This window comes from Castor canadensis, chromosome 15, assembly GCF_047511655.1.
Source record: "Castor canadensis chromosome 15, mCasCan1.hap1v2, whole genome shotgun sequence".
Lineage (NCBI taxonomy): Eukaryota > Metazoa > Chordata > Mammalia > Rodentia > Castoridae > Castor > Castor canadensis.
Genome location: NC_133400.1, coordinates 76,595,126 through 76,610,847, shown reverse-complemented (window position 1 = coordinate 76,610,847; position 15,722 = coordinate 76,595,126). Strand labels below are relative to the sequence as shown.

The window sequence follows — 15,722 nt, the reverse complement described above, 5'->3', positions numbered from 1 at the left end:
ACTGTTATTTTATCCTGCATCACATCAACTTACTCTGCTTTCTGTTGCCTCAGAAGGCAGCATAGCTCGATCTGCGTCCACCTCGTCTATCTTTTCCTGCAGGGAATTAAGAGATGCTTATCCAGTGGAACAAAGTAAACTTGGAGCTTACATGTAATAAAAATTTTAGTGTTCTTCATTTTGCCAACAGCTTTCTTAGGAAGAAATGAGCATTTCCTCTTCCTTGTTTTTGAATCAAGAAAATATGACTGTTCTTTTTCATGTTAATAATCCTTTCTTCTTTTACTTACTTGGCTTGGGAGATACCATGATCACAAAGGTGGTTTTCCCAGGGCGAGGCTTATCCATTGCACTCCAGATGTGCTGACCCCTGCGATTTCCCCAACTGTGGGAAACTCGACTGCATAATTTGTGGTAGTGGGGGACTGCATTCCCGCCCCCCCCCCCAAAATAATAATCCTTTCTTTGGTGGGCATTTTCTAACAGGAAAAATATAATTCCTATGCCTTAAGTAGGAATGAACTCCCCAGTGCCATGCCTTACCTTTGGGGTTTTACTTAAACGCCTTCCCTACAAAGGTAACTCTACCTTCCCTATAAAGGTAACTACAAACTGGAAAGGGGCATAAAAATGTCTGAGTGAAATAAATAGTTCCTCCCATTAAATAGATCAAAAGATGGATACATTGAATCTTTAAGAGTATCCTCTACAGTAGGGCTGATACAATGGAATAAAGCAGAGTCTAAGCCAGCTGAAGGTAGTTATGAAAACAATGAATCACCCAAATACATGCCCTGAAGTGTATATGCTACCAATGGCAATGATCCAAAATACAGGAGGGAAAAATTGTAATTTAAAAGCATGAAGCAAATTGAAAGTGATATCCCTATCTCTTCTTGTGTGTTAGTCAGCTTTTTATTACTGTAACAAATATCTGCAATAATCAGCTTTTAACAAGAAAAGGTTTATTTTGACTCACAGCTTTAGAGCTTCAGTCCATGATACGTGAGCCCCATTGCTTTGGGCTTTTGGTGGCACATCATGGCAGGAGCACACCGTTCAGCAAAACCACTTAGCTCAGAGCAAAAGAAAGGAGCTGGAGTGCCACTACTGCCCTCAAGGGCCCAATCTCAATGACCTAAAGACCTCCCATCACATCCCACCTTCTTAAAAGTTCTGTTACATCCCAATAGTTCCACGCTGGGGAAAAAGGCATTAATACATGGACCTTTGGGTTACATTCCAGATTCAAACTACCACGTTTGGGAAAATCATTTGAAGAAATGTGGATGGGGTTTTTCAACTTCTTTCCTATTCATTTTAAAATATTGCTTCTTCCTAATGTCTTCATTCCCTTAATATTTCTATGCAAGTCCTTTCTCTATTTCCTTCCCCATTCCTTCCTCTATCTTCTGTCCCAAAGATGTTCAGTGGGATTCATAATCACAAATCCCTGGATTGATTCTTTTGCTCTTTACCTCTCTTCCTGGAAAGTCCTCTGTCCATGTCTCATTGGCACAGAAAGATGAAACTTTCTCTCTCTCTTGACTCTTTTCTTATCATTGTTTCTGCTTTGTTGGCTCCTTGACCAGATCCCTGTTCTCACACAACTCACACCAGACTATTTCACTCTGAAATCTCAGCCAGTCTGTTAGCTTCAATCGCTAAAAGTGAAAAATGGGGGCTAGAGATGCAGCTCAGTGCCAGAGCACTTGTCTAGCATGAGCAAGGCCCAGGTTTCCATCCTTGGCACCATATAAAGAACAAAAAAACAACAAATGCCCATTTTTGTATCAAAACTTGCTTTCTTTCCCCTCCCCCCAATTATCCATCTCCTTTTCCACCTGCATCTCTGTAAGATGTCTCTGCACGTTCTAATTTCAGACAATGGCAACAATTCTACTAAATCAATTATATGAACTTCTTATACTCTTTGTCCTCTCCTTCTTCTTGACTTCTGTTCATCAATATATTACTTTTTCCTGTGTTCAACTGTTGCAATTAGTAGTTCAACTTTCCAGTTGGCTTCGGTGCTTAGAATCTCTGTAGGTTTATTGATCTTAGAGAGACTCATCGTAGATTATGGAGACAAGATTACCAAGACATAGCATCTGCTCCAAGGAAGCTTTCAGTACAATGCAAGCAGCAGCCCAGTAAATTAAAGTTTGATAAGTAATTATAAAAGGTAATAACAGGTCTATGCAGAAAAACAATGACTTCAGACATTAAAGACACACTCAAGGATTAGACAACAGTCTCCAGTGAAGAAGAATTTTAAGGAAATTTTTAATGACAACTATGAGTTGGATATGAAGAGAAATGATGTACTTAAAGCTTGGCAGCTTTGAAGTATCTTTAGGTGGTTCTTTGTGGCTTGAGTGAAAGATGCAAATCAGAACATGGTGAGACATGAAGCTAGAGTATGGGCTGGATAAATCTTGAGTCTCTGGAGGAAGAATTACATGCTTAAAGTGTTTAGGATTTGACTGTGAAAGAAATAGTGTCACACCAAGATCTGTCAAGAACAAAAAGCCATTGCAACCTTTGGTTAGAATGGAATAGAAGAAAGAATTCTGTTACAGAATTTGGAGTCATACCTGTGTAAGAGAAGCAAGGTGCTTCAGTATACAGGACTATACTACAGCCAGCTGGGAGCAAGCAGCAGTGAGCTGGGGAGAGTAAGCAACAAATAGGTCTATTTCTCCCTCAGCTCTGCCATGTCATCTTCTGCCAGTGCTTCTTGTTGAACACAACCAGCCAGAACCTGAACAGAAGGGAAGACTGACATCCAAATAGATCAGCCTCCCTGAACCCGGAGCCCAGGGTGGGACATGGAGAGAATGGATATGATGTGGAGTGGATGGGAGGAGCAAACATAGTTATTTCTGGGTAGATGACCCTGTGGTTTGTATTTCTAGCCTGTTTGGGCATTGTGATTTGTAATTAACTCTGCTTAAAATCCTTATTATATTCTTTTTTTTCATATGTTGACATTATTATTCTATTCAAGATTAATTGGTTAAAAATCATGTGCTTTATCATGAATTTCACTTCAATACAATTTTCTGAACTTTAAAACATTTTAATGCATGAAATAACTCAATACTAATATAGATTCCTTTAAGGTCATATCAGTTTTACCAACAACACTTTCCAATTTTTCATTCAATCATTTGACTCACACAAAGTTTGTATTTTGGCATGTTACAATAGAAAATCTGTTAAAATCTTTTTTTTTTTTTTTCAGGCATTTAGCCCAAACTATCTACTTTCCTCTTTGGCATGAAGTAAATGAATGTAAGGAGCAAAATCACATGTAAGCAAGAGCTGTCTCATTTGACAAATGAAGTGAATGTAAGTAGAATTCCATCTATTTGACAAATGGATCTAATTTAACTAGTGTGGATTTCTCCACTTGGTGAAAACATTAGTGTTTGTAGATTTTCTTGCCTCGGTGTGTAAAAAGGAGTCGAGGAGGCAACTCCTGGCCTTGAAATTGAAATTTCCCCAGGATTTCAATGAATAATGAGACAGCATATTTTGCCTGACAAATTGACAAAGATATTAAATTCACTATTGTGATTTTCGGGGATTAATAGGGGTAAGAAAGAAGGCGTAGAAGGATAGAGTTAGGTCATATACCAAAGGGATCAAATGGCATCGCCGCCTTTCTTAATAACTGTCTTAGAAGGTAGAATGAAATGGGAAATTACCTTCAAAATGAATAGGAAACGGTTTACAACTTACAATCCTATTTCCAATCAACAACAAATCAGGTATATAAGTGAAGACTGGACATTTTCAGACGTGAATTCTCAAAAGTGGTGTATTCCTGAAAGACTCTTTTTTCAGGATTTTGGAAGATATGTTCTACCAAATGAGGGAGGAATGGAGAGAGAAAGAAAAAAGAGCAAGAAAAGAGACCTTACAGAGTATCCAATGCAGAAAAAAGAGAAAATATTTACCAAGATAATATTGGAGATATGTTTGCAAGACTAAAAATGTAATAATAATAATAATGGACTGACATATGACCTGATGTATTTGATTGTGTGTAAGACATAGCTACTTTAATACAATCTATTTCAGAAAATTAATGTAAACAAATTTATTTCTTCTGACTAGAATAACATTGATATTAAGAATGTACAAGGGCAAGTACATAAAGATACTTATAGATGAACTTTATGAATATAGTTGTAGAAACTTGAGATAACCTATTAATGAATAAATTCAGTAAAATATTAAAATAGCATAATAAATACCTATTGTAGGAATTTAAAGCCAATTCAAAAATCAGGGATAGTAAGAGATTAGAGAAAGCCATATCCTGTTTTCAAAAGATAAAGGAAGAATAATGCATTGAATAAAAGCATTCATTAGTAATCAAAAAATGCTAAAATAGGACAAGTCTTGTAAAGGATTGGATCCAGACTATGTCATGAATTCTTTACCATACAATAAGAAGACAAGCAATGCAATTAAAAACAAGTAAAATATTTGAAGGGACATTTAAGTGAAAAACACATATAAATGGAAAATAAATTGATGAAAAGATGCTCAACATCATTAGTTATTAGGGAAATACAAATTAAAATCACAATGACATGTCACTGTATTTTTGAATGGCTAAAACTAAAAAAAATTTTAAAGGCAATTTTAAGTGTTGCCATGAATGAGAAACAACAATTGCTCCCACTTCTTGCTGGTGGGAACTTCTGGAACCTGTAAGAGCCCACCTTAGAGAGCTAGCTAGGTTTTTCAGAGTGAACAACTTCCCTTGGAGTGGGCCTTTGATATGCAAATCAACCAATCCTAAACCCATACCCCCAACCCACCTGCCTTTATCAGGCTCCTCAAGTCTGAGACACTATTTTCCTGCTTAAATCAAACCAAGATCATGTACCAAGACATCTTTTAGCCCAGAGCCTTCTAAGATTTTTCACACTATCCACTGTTAAGCCTCAGCCTTCCAGCCTCTTAACTGACTCTGGTGCTTTCCTGTGTAGCATTGCATGAAAGGCATGCCCCCTTCCCTTGGAAACTAAAACAAACTATCTTTTCAATGGCAATGTCTCCTGATTTACTGGCCTCCCCATACTTGAATTAAAAACAAAATCCGAAGTACATTTCAAAACAATACCCATTACTGGATACATAGGAGAGATAAGAGACTGTGGTACATCCATTCACACAGAATCCTACTCAGCCATTAAAGGCATGAGCTGTTGACAACAGGCAACAACATGGATGGATCCCCAAAAGATTACATTAAGAAAAGCCTATTGTGAGAAAATACCCACTCTGATTCCATTCACATGCCATTCTGGAAAAGGCAAAAAGAGTAACAGGAAACAGGTCAGCAATCACCAGGAGTTGATGATGGGGACAAGGTTGACTGCAAAGTGGTGTGAAGAAATAGTTGGACATCTACATCTGGATTGTGGCAGTGGTCACAGAGCTGCAAACAACTATCAAACTCTGTGAAAACTGGTAAAAAGAGGGAATTTTACTCTATAAAATTGCATCCAGGCAAAAATGGTGAGACTCTATCTGAAAAAATAACCTAAAGCAAAAAAGAGCGAGAGGCATCCTAAAGTGGTGGAGTGCTTGCCTAGCATTTGCAACGCCTTGGTTTCAATTCCCAATATTGAAGGGGAAAAAAAGCATTATGTTTAGACTTGATAGAATTGTGCACTTTATTTTATATGTTGTTTTATGTATATTTGAGATATTTTACAATAAAAACTTCAATAATTTTGTTTCTTGCTTTTTCCATATAATAATATATTGTGATTTTTTTCTATAATAAATACTCTTAACACATCTTTTAAGTTCTCCCAGAGTTTCCTCAGGTGACTATGAAAACTTTCTCTTCTATATGCACATTTAGACTGTGCTACAGTTTGAAACTTGAGCATTCCCCCAAAATCCATGTGTTAAAGGCTTGATCTCCAGGTGGTGGTGCCGCCACTGCAAGATGGTGGAACTTTCAAGAAATGGGCCATAGGAGTGGGACCTGTCTCAAGTGTAGAGCACCTGCTTAGGAAAGATGAGGCCCTGAGCTCAAATTGCAGCACTGCCAAAAAGAAGAAATGGAACCCAGTGGGAGTTTTTACATAATTGGAGGGTGTTCCTTCACTGGGAATGTGGTCTCTTCCTCTTTTTCTCTTTTACTTCCTCACGGTGATCTGAGCAGCTTTGCTCCATCACAAAGTGCTGCCTCACCATAGTCCCAAATGCAGTGGGGCCACCTGACCACAAACTGAAACTTTTGAAACTGTGAGCCAAAATAAGCTCCTTTTTATAACTTGATTATCTCAGGTATTCTGTTGCAGTAATGGAAAGATGACTAAAGACTTTTAAATCTTCAATATGGCAATTAACACTACAATCAAATCTCAAAACACGCTTTACAGTTTTGTTTAGGAGTATGAAACTTAAACCTGTATGAAGTAAGGTACTTGAAGAGAGAATACAGCAATTAAGAAGAAAAGGCAAAACTATTTTGAATTGAATGTTTAAAATCGCAAATCAATATTAAAAATAATTTTAAATGGTTTTGATAAAACTATCAGTATATCCAAGGAAAAGGCAAACAAAGGAAATTTAATTACCTTGCAGGAAATGAATCAGTTCTACATTGTAGTGAAGCCACACTACATGCACGTCAAGGTTCCTACGATGCAAATTTTCAAGTTACTTATAATTGAAGGCCATTTTCTCAATTTCTCATCAACCATGGCATTTAGGTTTTCCATCACACATATGCCAGCACTTTCTTTCTGAGTAAAACCTGACACATGCAGCATTTCAGTTCTTAGACTTGGCCATTCAAGTTATCCAAATATAAAAAGAGCCAAAAGCTGTAGTAAAAATGGAAAAAAACCTATTTTCCATTCATGCATTGTTCTCAATTATATATTTCAGAATATAAAATCACCTTTAGGCTGAGATTAAGCATGAAAAAAAATTCACCCTAAAAATCTAAATACCAATATTTCTGAAAGTGAAATGTAAAGAGATAAGTGAGGGCTGACACTTACCCATATTTTTTTTTATTTACAGTATTTCATACTCCAGTTAGCTGCAGGATTATTTACAGAGACATCATACAAACAATAATAATATCTTCCCTTTACACAACCAGATTTTGTCTTGGATAAGCAGGGGAGAAATAGGGACTATAGAGCCAGGTTTGAGTATAATTTTTGTCACTTTATGTTGCATGAACTCACCAAATACCTAAATATTTCTGAAATTCATTTTCTTCCATCTCTGAATCTGACTACATTTATCTTTCTTTAATATTATCCAAAACAACATGGGGCACACAGAAATTAATATTAATAATCACCCTTGTTTCCTTAAGGATTTAGGTAGTTTTAGGAACACAAACAGGATTCAAAAAATGTTTGTCCTTTTCTCCTTCTTGAAAAACAAAAATATAGAAAATTTTGTATCTAAATAGTTGTAGAAAATTTTATTTCTTAAAATCCACATTAGGTAATTTAAAGATTTTAAAGTGTTTCACAATATGAAATTCTTCCTTCATATCATCATTCTCAAAAATAATCCAGGTTCTTATGTGAGAGGCATCCAATAAATAGCAAAACCCCACTTATTTATAAAAATCATATTGTTTTGTATAATTCTTTACAAGGTACATTTACAGTATGTCCACATGTATCATTACTATCTGATGATAGAAGGTTCCAGATAGTTAGTATCTCTCCCCTTAGTACATGGTTCTGCCTTAATTTTGCTGTTATGATTTATGCCTTTACATTACAGGGCAACTATTTTCTTGCAAAAATTACAGTTGATACACTAGTTTACAGCTATTTAGAAACCACCTTCATAAGAATATCCTGGGCTAGTTATTCAAAATGCCAATGAATCATTCACCATAGATCAGCAACATTAAGCTCCCTGGGAATGTGACCTAGGAAATGCATTTTAAAGCAACTCCCAGATTATTCTGACACAGATTGATGTTCAAAAAATACTTCTTTAGTGCTTAAGTTAATGTGCTAAGACACAACAGGCTTACTACAGATGTCTGTCTGTGTTGCCAGTGGGGATATGACTACTACTCTATTGTAGGCATGAAACACTCAGGCTCCTTTGATAATTATAAAGTATTGCCAGGTATTCTCTGGGGAAAAAATATAACTGGACTAGGACAACACACAGTCAAATACTCAATTGATTATCAATAAATGCCTAAGCCTTTCAAGTACTAGAATAAAACTTACTCTTAAGAAAGCCTTGCATTTAGTATATTTCTTCCTGTGGATCCACCATTAGTTATACCTATTGAGATTAGTTTCCAGTTTTAAGCAGGCTTAACCCATCACTCATCTTATCAAGGTTCCTGACCATATGCCACAACATCAAAGGGAAATGTATTCAGAAAATTTATTCCAACCAGAAGAATCCATACTTTTTACAGTGCCCTAAACACTGCTGGGCCTAAGTACTCAAAAGCATAGAACTGGTTTGGGAACTCTTAAGATTTTTCGTATAAGATTTTTATATGCTAAGGTAATATAACCACTTTAAAGGGAGGGAAGAGACTGATTCCGGTAACATTAGAACTGTTTGTTTGTTTTGGATTGATGAGCTGGGACCCATAGATTATTAGTGCATACTCCCTACCTACCTCTCTGCACCTGGATTTATTTGTATCTATTTCCATTTATTTGTATGCCTAGGTGATTCTCTTTAGAAACTATGAAGAGAAAGAAGTTTGTACAAGGTAGAGGAAGATGGAGTAACTGTCATAATATATTTTTCCCCTTCCAGTACCTTACACATGATTTGTGCTTCTTTTTAGTGCCAAGAAGTATGACAGAGAGAGAAATACTTCTGATAATAAGAGAAGTTCTTTGTTGAAAGGGAGCAATATGTAATTAGGCCTCACTCCAGCACAGGAGAAATAACCATCAACACGTTAACCTGCTTGAGCAAAGAACCTTATGTACTAGAGCCCTGGGAAGGGAATTGCTTACAATAGTGGGCCTGCACATATGTCTAGCTGTAAAGAGGTATTGTCCTTTTACTATTAATAAACAATACATTTATTTATTAAGTTCCATGGAAGTTAACAGGAGGGGTTTCAGGAGGGATACTGTAGGGGATGAAGTATTTGCGATTATTGCATTGGGACAGATGGACGTGGAATGACTTTCCAGAAAAGAAGCAACATAATAAAAGCACTGAGTATGATAAGACAAGTTGTCCCTTATTAAAGGGGCATGGCCCAGCCTCACAGGAGTAGTATGTGAAGATAAGGACCCAGCAGATAGGAATTTGGTATTACCATTGAAGTCCACACGGATTGTTAGGGTGACAATAGAGAGTAACTCAGAATTTTATGAATAGGGAAATGACACAACAGAGTACAGAGAAAGAAAAGTATTTCAATAAGCCAAGTGGGAAGAAATGAAGAGACACCAATGAGAACAATGAATGTAGGAGTAGTCATGCCTTTCTCAGGCATGTAAATCAAAAGGAAATGGTTTATTCTCCATTTGCTAAGTCCACAGATACGGGTGAGGCAGAAATGAGAATAAGAATACAGATATGTGAAAAAGAGATGGGAATGTCATGGACACGAGATGTCATTACCACAGACATGCTAAAGGGTTCTTGCTCTCAGAACACTCAGCAATGAGAGGCTGGAGCACCGGAGTTACAGGTAGCAAAGAAACTTTATTGCTAGACAAAGACTAAGCGGAGAGACACAGCAGAGTCCAGAAACCGGGTACCCCCACCCCCCAAGCGTTGGAGTGTTGGGATATATATATGTAAGGTTTCCACGCTAACCAAAACAACTGTTCCTGGTGGAATCCTATAGATCCATTCTTGGCTCACGCGGGCCTTCTCTACCTCCTGGTCGTTTGGCCGAGAGAGCTGGTTCCTCCACTTCTCCCAGGTCGCAGGGGGTTCTGCATTCCTAGGATGTCACGGGCTGATTTATGTTATGGGATTGTTATAGGAAGGAGGAGGCAGACAGGAGTAGCGATATCCATTTGGGAGTTGCTGATCAGCACTTAGGAATTTTTACTGCCCAATGCCAGAACGTCTTTTCGCATTAATGCTCAATTTTTCCTTTCTTCTGTGGACGCAGAAACGTCTACAGGACGCAGCCTTTATTCCTCCCGCTTTCACTGCACAGTCACACTTTCCTTCATATACACTGCTTTTCTTTCCCCTCTTAGATTCCACTCTCTGGAATGCCTACTGAGGGGTAGACTCCAGTCTGTACACGTTCCCACTTCCTTCCCCCTGGCTCTGTGCTTTCAGAGTTTTCTTAAATATTCTTATAGGAATGCAGGCACAGTCAACAGAGGCTCAAAGTTTTCTGAGCTCTTACAGTGCAAATTCCTAGTCTATAGCTTCTCCTAGGAATTATCTGAAAAAGTATATGAGAAGTCTCTATGAGGCTTCAACCCTCTCTTCTTTTTTTCCTGAGCTTGAGTTTGCCCTATCCTCTTCCTCCTAGCCTTAGTAAAGGCTGCAAGCCTCCTTTGTAGCCTCCAGGTAAAACAAGGGCTGATGGTGTTAGCAATTGAAATTCCTCCAGACTTCACTCCCTGTAGAAGGACCTGTGTTCCGGTTTCAGAAATTTCCTCCATGACCTCTCCCAGGGACCTTCTTCTGATCAAAGATTGCAGAGTTTCTTTTGGAATTCCCAGAAACTCCAAACTGAGAACTTTTCATTCAAGAACGTAAAACTGCTAGAATCAAACTTTCTTGACTTTTGCCAAGGGGGAGGAAAAAAAAAAAGCCTGCCATATTCTAGCTACACCCTATGACCAAACTTAGAAAGCAGAGCTCTATTACAGTATTTTCACCTATAAACATTATTTGTCTAATATTCTTGCTATTAAATAAAGGAAATAGCCACAGTTTTGCAAAGAATTTAGACATACTTATTTTCTGCCTTTGTGGAATGAAAGCCCTGGTATGTGGAAGAGACAAAAGTCTCTTAAGCTTTTTGCTTGTTTGTGGTTCTCCCAATAACAACCACATCATTTCCTGAATATTCCCAGTGTTAGCTCAGCGCAGATTCTTCAGATTTTAGGAAAAATGTGGGTGGATACAGGAAAATAAGAGTGGTCAGAATATTTTAGTGGGTTTTTTTCCCTCTATTTCTCTCCCATTTGGTGTTTTTGTTTTGTTTTGCTTTTGCTTTTACTGTTTTAAAAGTGGTCTATGACACTTTATCTTGAGATGCTGAAAATAAAATTTTTCCTTGTTTTCATTCATACCACATTTAATCTGTTTCCATTACAACATGTGGGTAAGAATCATTGGTTGTCAAGACTCATGGGTTTATTTTATGCTGAAATGCATAACTTAATATGCTCCCTTATTAAGAGTGACTTATAAAGCGGACATTTGTGATGCAGAGTTTCTGTAACTTTTTGACATTTAAAGTCTGTGGATGTGCTGGGCTTGTACTTTTTTGGGAAGTTTAAAATGTTGCCAGATATGAGAGATGAAGGGAAATCAAGGGTTTTTTCCACCGTCTTTTTGGACATGTGAATAAAGCACACAAAGCATCAGGGTCCAGATGAACCAAAATTGGCTGTGGAGTCAGAGTGAGGATCTTCTCTGTGTGTGATTTAGCACTTCATTCTTTGAGGTCCAATGTCCTGTCCTATAACTGGAGCCCCTCAGAGGGTCATTTTGAGACTCAAACAAAATAACAAAACTGAAAGTATTTTGTGAACTTTCTGATCTGTGCTCAGTTGTTCACTTTAGTTTTCAAAGCATTAGACATGGATTCCCTGGGTTCCTGCTTGAATGTCTACTGGTCAACTATTTTGCAATCATTCAAGGACTTGAAATAAAAAAGCAATATATCTACTGCAGAGTGTCACTCAAATCAAGCCTTTAGGACCAAACAATCATTCCCCCAACTGCTGTGAGTGTTAGCCTCTGACAGCTCCCAGCTGAGTCTCTTGGCTGGGACTATGGTTATCAGAGAGAACCGCCTTCCTTGGAGCAGCTCGCTTCTAAAGATGAGCCAAGGTAAAGGTGTAAAGGCTTGCCTCTTTCCAGTGAGAAAATCAAGAAGAGTCTTCCAAGATCCCACTTGCTGCTGGGATAGTGGAGACCCCTTTTACAAAAGCATAAAAGAGCATACCTTCCCTCTGTCTAGTCCTGCTTCTCTATTTCCTTTTGGGGTTGGTCCCAGGTACATTGCCTAGAAACTTCCCCTGCATGCAAATCCCCATTTCAGGAACAGGTGCTTTTATCAGCTCTCCAGGTCATGGATATCCATCAAATATGGAAAACCAACCATTAAGTCTCCACTTCAGACCTTGTTTCTAACATTGAACGATGATGGTGTGCTAGAGAAGGAAGTTCAACCTTTCTAAGTCCTATTCTGTTCATCTAGCAAATTGAAATAACAATTCCCTTATAGAAGCTTTGCTACAAGACATATACAATGTGATAATAGAAAGTCTGCAATATTGAAGATAACCAATAAATGTTGGTTGTAGTTATTTTTATAAGCAACCAGGAAGACAGGAGTATATATTACCATGTGATTGAGCCTATGGTAGATGTGCTTAAATTCTAACTTTAAAAATAATAGTAACAACAATGAAACATTTAGTTCTAGAAATACGTAAGAATAATTTGTTTGAGTATCTTTGATAGCAAACAAGATAAAAGGAAGAGTATTCCATAAATTGAAGGAGATATGTGATGTTTACTGTAGAGATATTATTAAACTCATCAAATTTATTGTTGGATATTGTTTGAAAAAATGCTGGCTGAGTTTATAGCCAATAGGATCACATAACATATTTTCTATCAATTGGTTCAAGTCATAGAGATAATTAAAAGGTCAAAAAGGATAACTAGAAAGTTGAACTAAAGCCATTATTATCTGTTATCTATGTAGGACAATTAAAATTCCTATTATTTTACAGAAAATTGTGGCCAACTTTTCTTAATTCTGTGAAGAGGAAGCTATTGAAATCTCTTGGATTTCATTGGGAGGTAATGAGGAGACAGACCACTATTCGAATTTTCCAATTTTTTTTTCAAGTACCTATTTAAAAGAGTTACAGTCCTCTTCCTTCTATGTAAAACAAACACTCGTGAAAAGAAGCTGCTGAACTATCCAAATAAAAATACTTTCTGTGTCTGAAGCAGGATTCATGGACAGAACACTGTCAGGATTCATGCAGCATGATTATCCACTGTGTCACTCCATAGCCCAAAGCACTTAAGAGGCTTTAAAGCGCTTAGAAATGACCATCTAAAACTAATCATAGAAGAGCTGAAGTTTTATAACCATATTGTTTGCACTAAGATTTCTCACTGCTTAAAAATAAAATCAGGGAAACCTAATTTTCATATTGTTCCACATTTTGTGTGCAGTATAACTCAGTATCTTAGATCTTTGTCATTCATAACTACTATTAAGGCCCTCTATATATTCCTAGATAAGCCCATTCCATCCTCCCTCCCCAGAGGCAACTGCTACTCTGAATTTGTATCTATCATTCTGTAGGTATTTTTAAATTTTTAATATTGTATTTTAGTAGCCTTTAGCAATACATAAGATTTTAAAATTATATTTTAACAAGTTTTGTTCTGACTAAATATTAAGTTTGTAAGATTTATCTAAATTGATATGTGTAAAGCAAGTTTATTCATTTACTTACAATACAAAATTATATTATGTGACAGGTAACAATATATTCATCTATACTCTTGTATTTGTTAATATGGCTTATTTTTAAGTTTTCTCTTCTGAACATCTGTTGTACCATGAACAAGGGTTTCTCTGTGGTATTAAAAAATGGCATGTATGCCTGGGTCTCATTGTCACAATCCTTGTCAGTTTTACTCAGTTTTTCTAATTTGCTCTTGGAAATAGTTTAATAATGTTAACAGTCTCTCCAGCAAAGTAAAAGAATTCCCAATTCCCCTCAATCTGGTCTTCACTTGGTATTACAGATTTTCAAACTGTGCTCATCTGATGGTTACAGAATTGCATCTTCTTGCATGAACTCTCATTCTCCTAACTATAGTGAGACTTTAAAATCATCTTCTTCTTTTCCTTGTATATCATAGTCCATGTAAATTTTCTGCTGGGTAGTTTTGCTTTTCAATTTTTGTTCTATAAATTTTTTAGATGATAAAAATTGTCAAAGTATATGTTAAGGTAATGCTAATGATTGAAAGAGAAATAGCTCAATTATCTCAGTGGATCCAGAAAAATCCATTGTATATTTTCTATTTTTTACACTACCATCCCAGAATTCCATTCAGATAGTAAATGGGGCAAGAGAAATAAAGGGAAAAGCAGGCCCACTTGAAAACCATTTCAGCCTGTAACTTACATACTTCATATCCATTTAAATTTTCTGACCTCTCTTTGCTGTAAGGACCAGGAAATGCAGTCCCTGGCAGGTCAGTGGCACCCCATAGCATCTTTTATTTTTTCAAGTTGTTTTTACTTACAAGGCCAACTTTTAAAACATTAACTAAAGTTAACTGAACAATGAACTATGTATAAATTGCTTTCAGAAAGAAGGATAACCCCAAAATCCCACTTTCTACAGAGAACTCACAGTTCACTTTTATTCAGAGTAAACAAAAAACAAGCTTTTGCTCAAACTAGAAGAAATTCAGCCATAGGTTTGGAATTTGTATTCAAACCACACATGCAACAAGGACAGTTTTATGCTAATACAATTGATGTGTGGCTGCATTTGTCTACTGTTTCTCTAATATTGACAATTGTAAACAGAGCAGTGCAACTAGTATTTGGAACAATCCTTAATTAAGTGTCAATCCTGACACTTAATGTTACAGTGACAGGCACATTTCACTTCTCTTCACGTCACTAGTTGTCTTTGCCTACCTGGGCTTCTTCCTCTTCAGTGAAATCATCTTTTAATATTGAAGGATTTGCAACTCCCCTCAGAAGTTTTTCCCTTAACCATATGGGCAACAAGCAAAACTTTGATGACTAAGTAATTTACAGGCAGAGTAAGTTCAAAAAGTGTTCCTTGGTCAACTTTCAGGAATTCTTGGTCTCCAACAGGGATATCATCTGTTTGCTTTTGTTTGTTCTCATCACCTTCAGGAGAAAGGAAGGCCATCCTTGTGATGGGTGCACCACTGAGTGACCTTTTTTTAATATTGCTTCATTAACATTTGGTAGAGGAACTGGCTCATCCTCTCCATCATCCATTCCCAAATCTGTCAACATGGTCTTAACGGTCACAAATTGTTTGGCAATTTCTACATTGACTTCAAATATCGCTCCATCAAATCTCTGCAACTTACTTGATGGCATGGTGTCTGGTTCAAGAAGACTGCAGACTGGAGGCAGATGGGAGGGGCGAGGAGTCCAAACAAGGAGAAGCAAAAGGCAAGGGCGAGGCCACCAGCACTTCCAGTGACACAGTCATACTACGCCATTTGAGCGCAGATCTATTCTTTGCTTTATTCTTTGATTATGCCACATTTGGTTACTTGTATTGCAAATGTTAACTCCCATTCTAAAATTGGTATGTGGGTACTTAAAAATTGTTTGACATTAAATTTTAGTAATCTTTCCCTTTATGGTCTGTGTGTGTTTAAGGATCCCTTCCTAAAATGAGGCTGTGCATATACTCTTTTCAAAAGCTTAATAATTAGTTTCACACATTTAAGTCTTTTATGTACTTGAACTTTAT

General features: G+C 37.0%; 1 non-coding gene and 1 pseudogene across 1 annotated transcript; one reads left to right on the top strand and one right to left on the bottom strand.

Annotated features, from left to right (window-relative positions):
* Positions 1 to 282: 282 nt before the first annotated feature.
* LOC141417789 (U1 spliceosomal RNA) lies at positions 283 to 446 on the top strand. The gene has a single exon (XR_012442416.1). It is a non-coding gene; the product is annotated as a U1 spliceosomal RNA (small nuclear RNA).
* Positions 447 to 14,884: 14,438 nt separating this feature from the next.
* On the bottom strand, positions 14,885 to 15,340 carry LOC109679422 (S-phase kinase-associated protein 1 pseudogene; annotated as a pseudogene).
* Between the last annotated feature and the right edge of the window lie 382 nt (positions 15,341 to 15,722).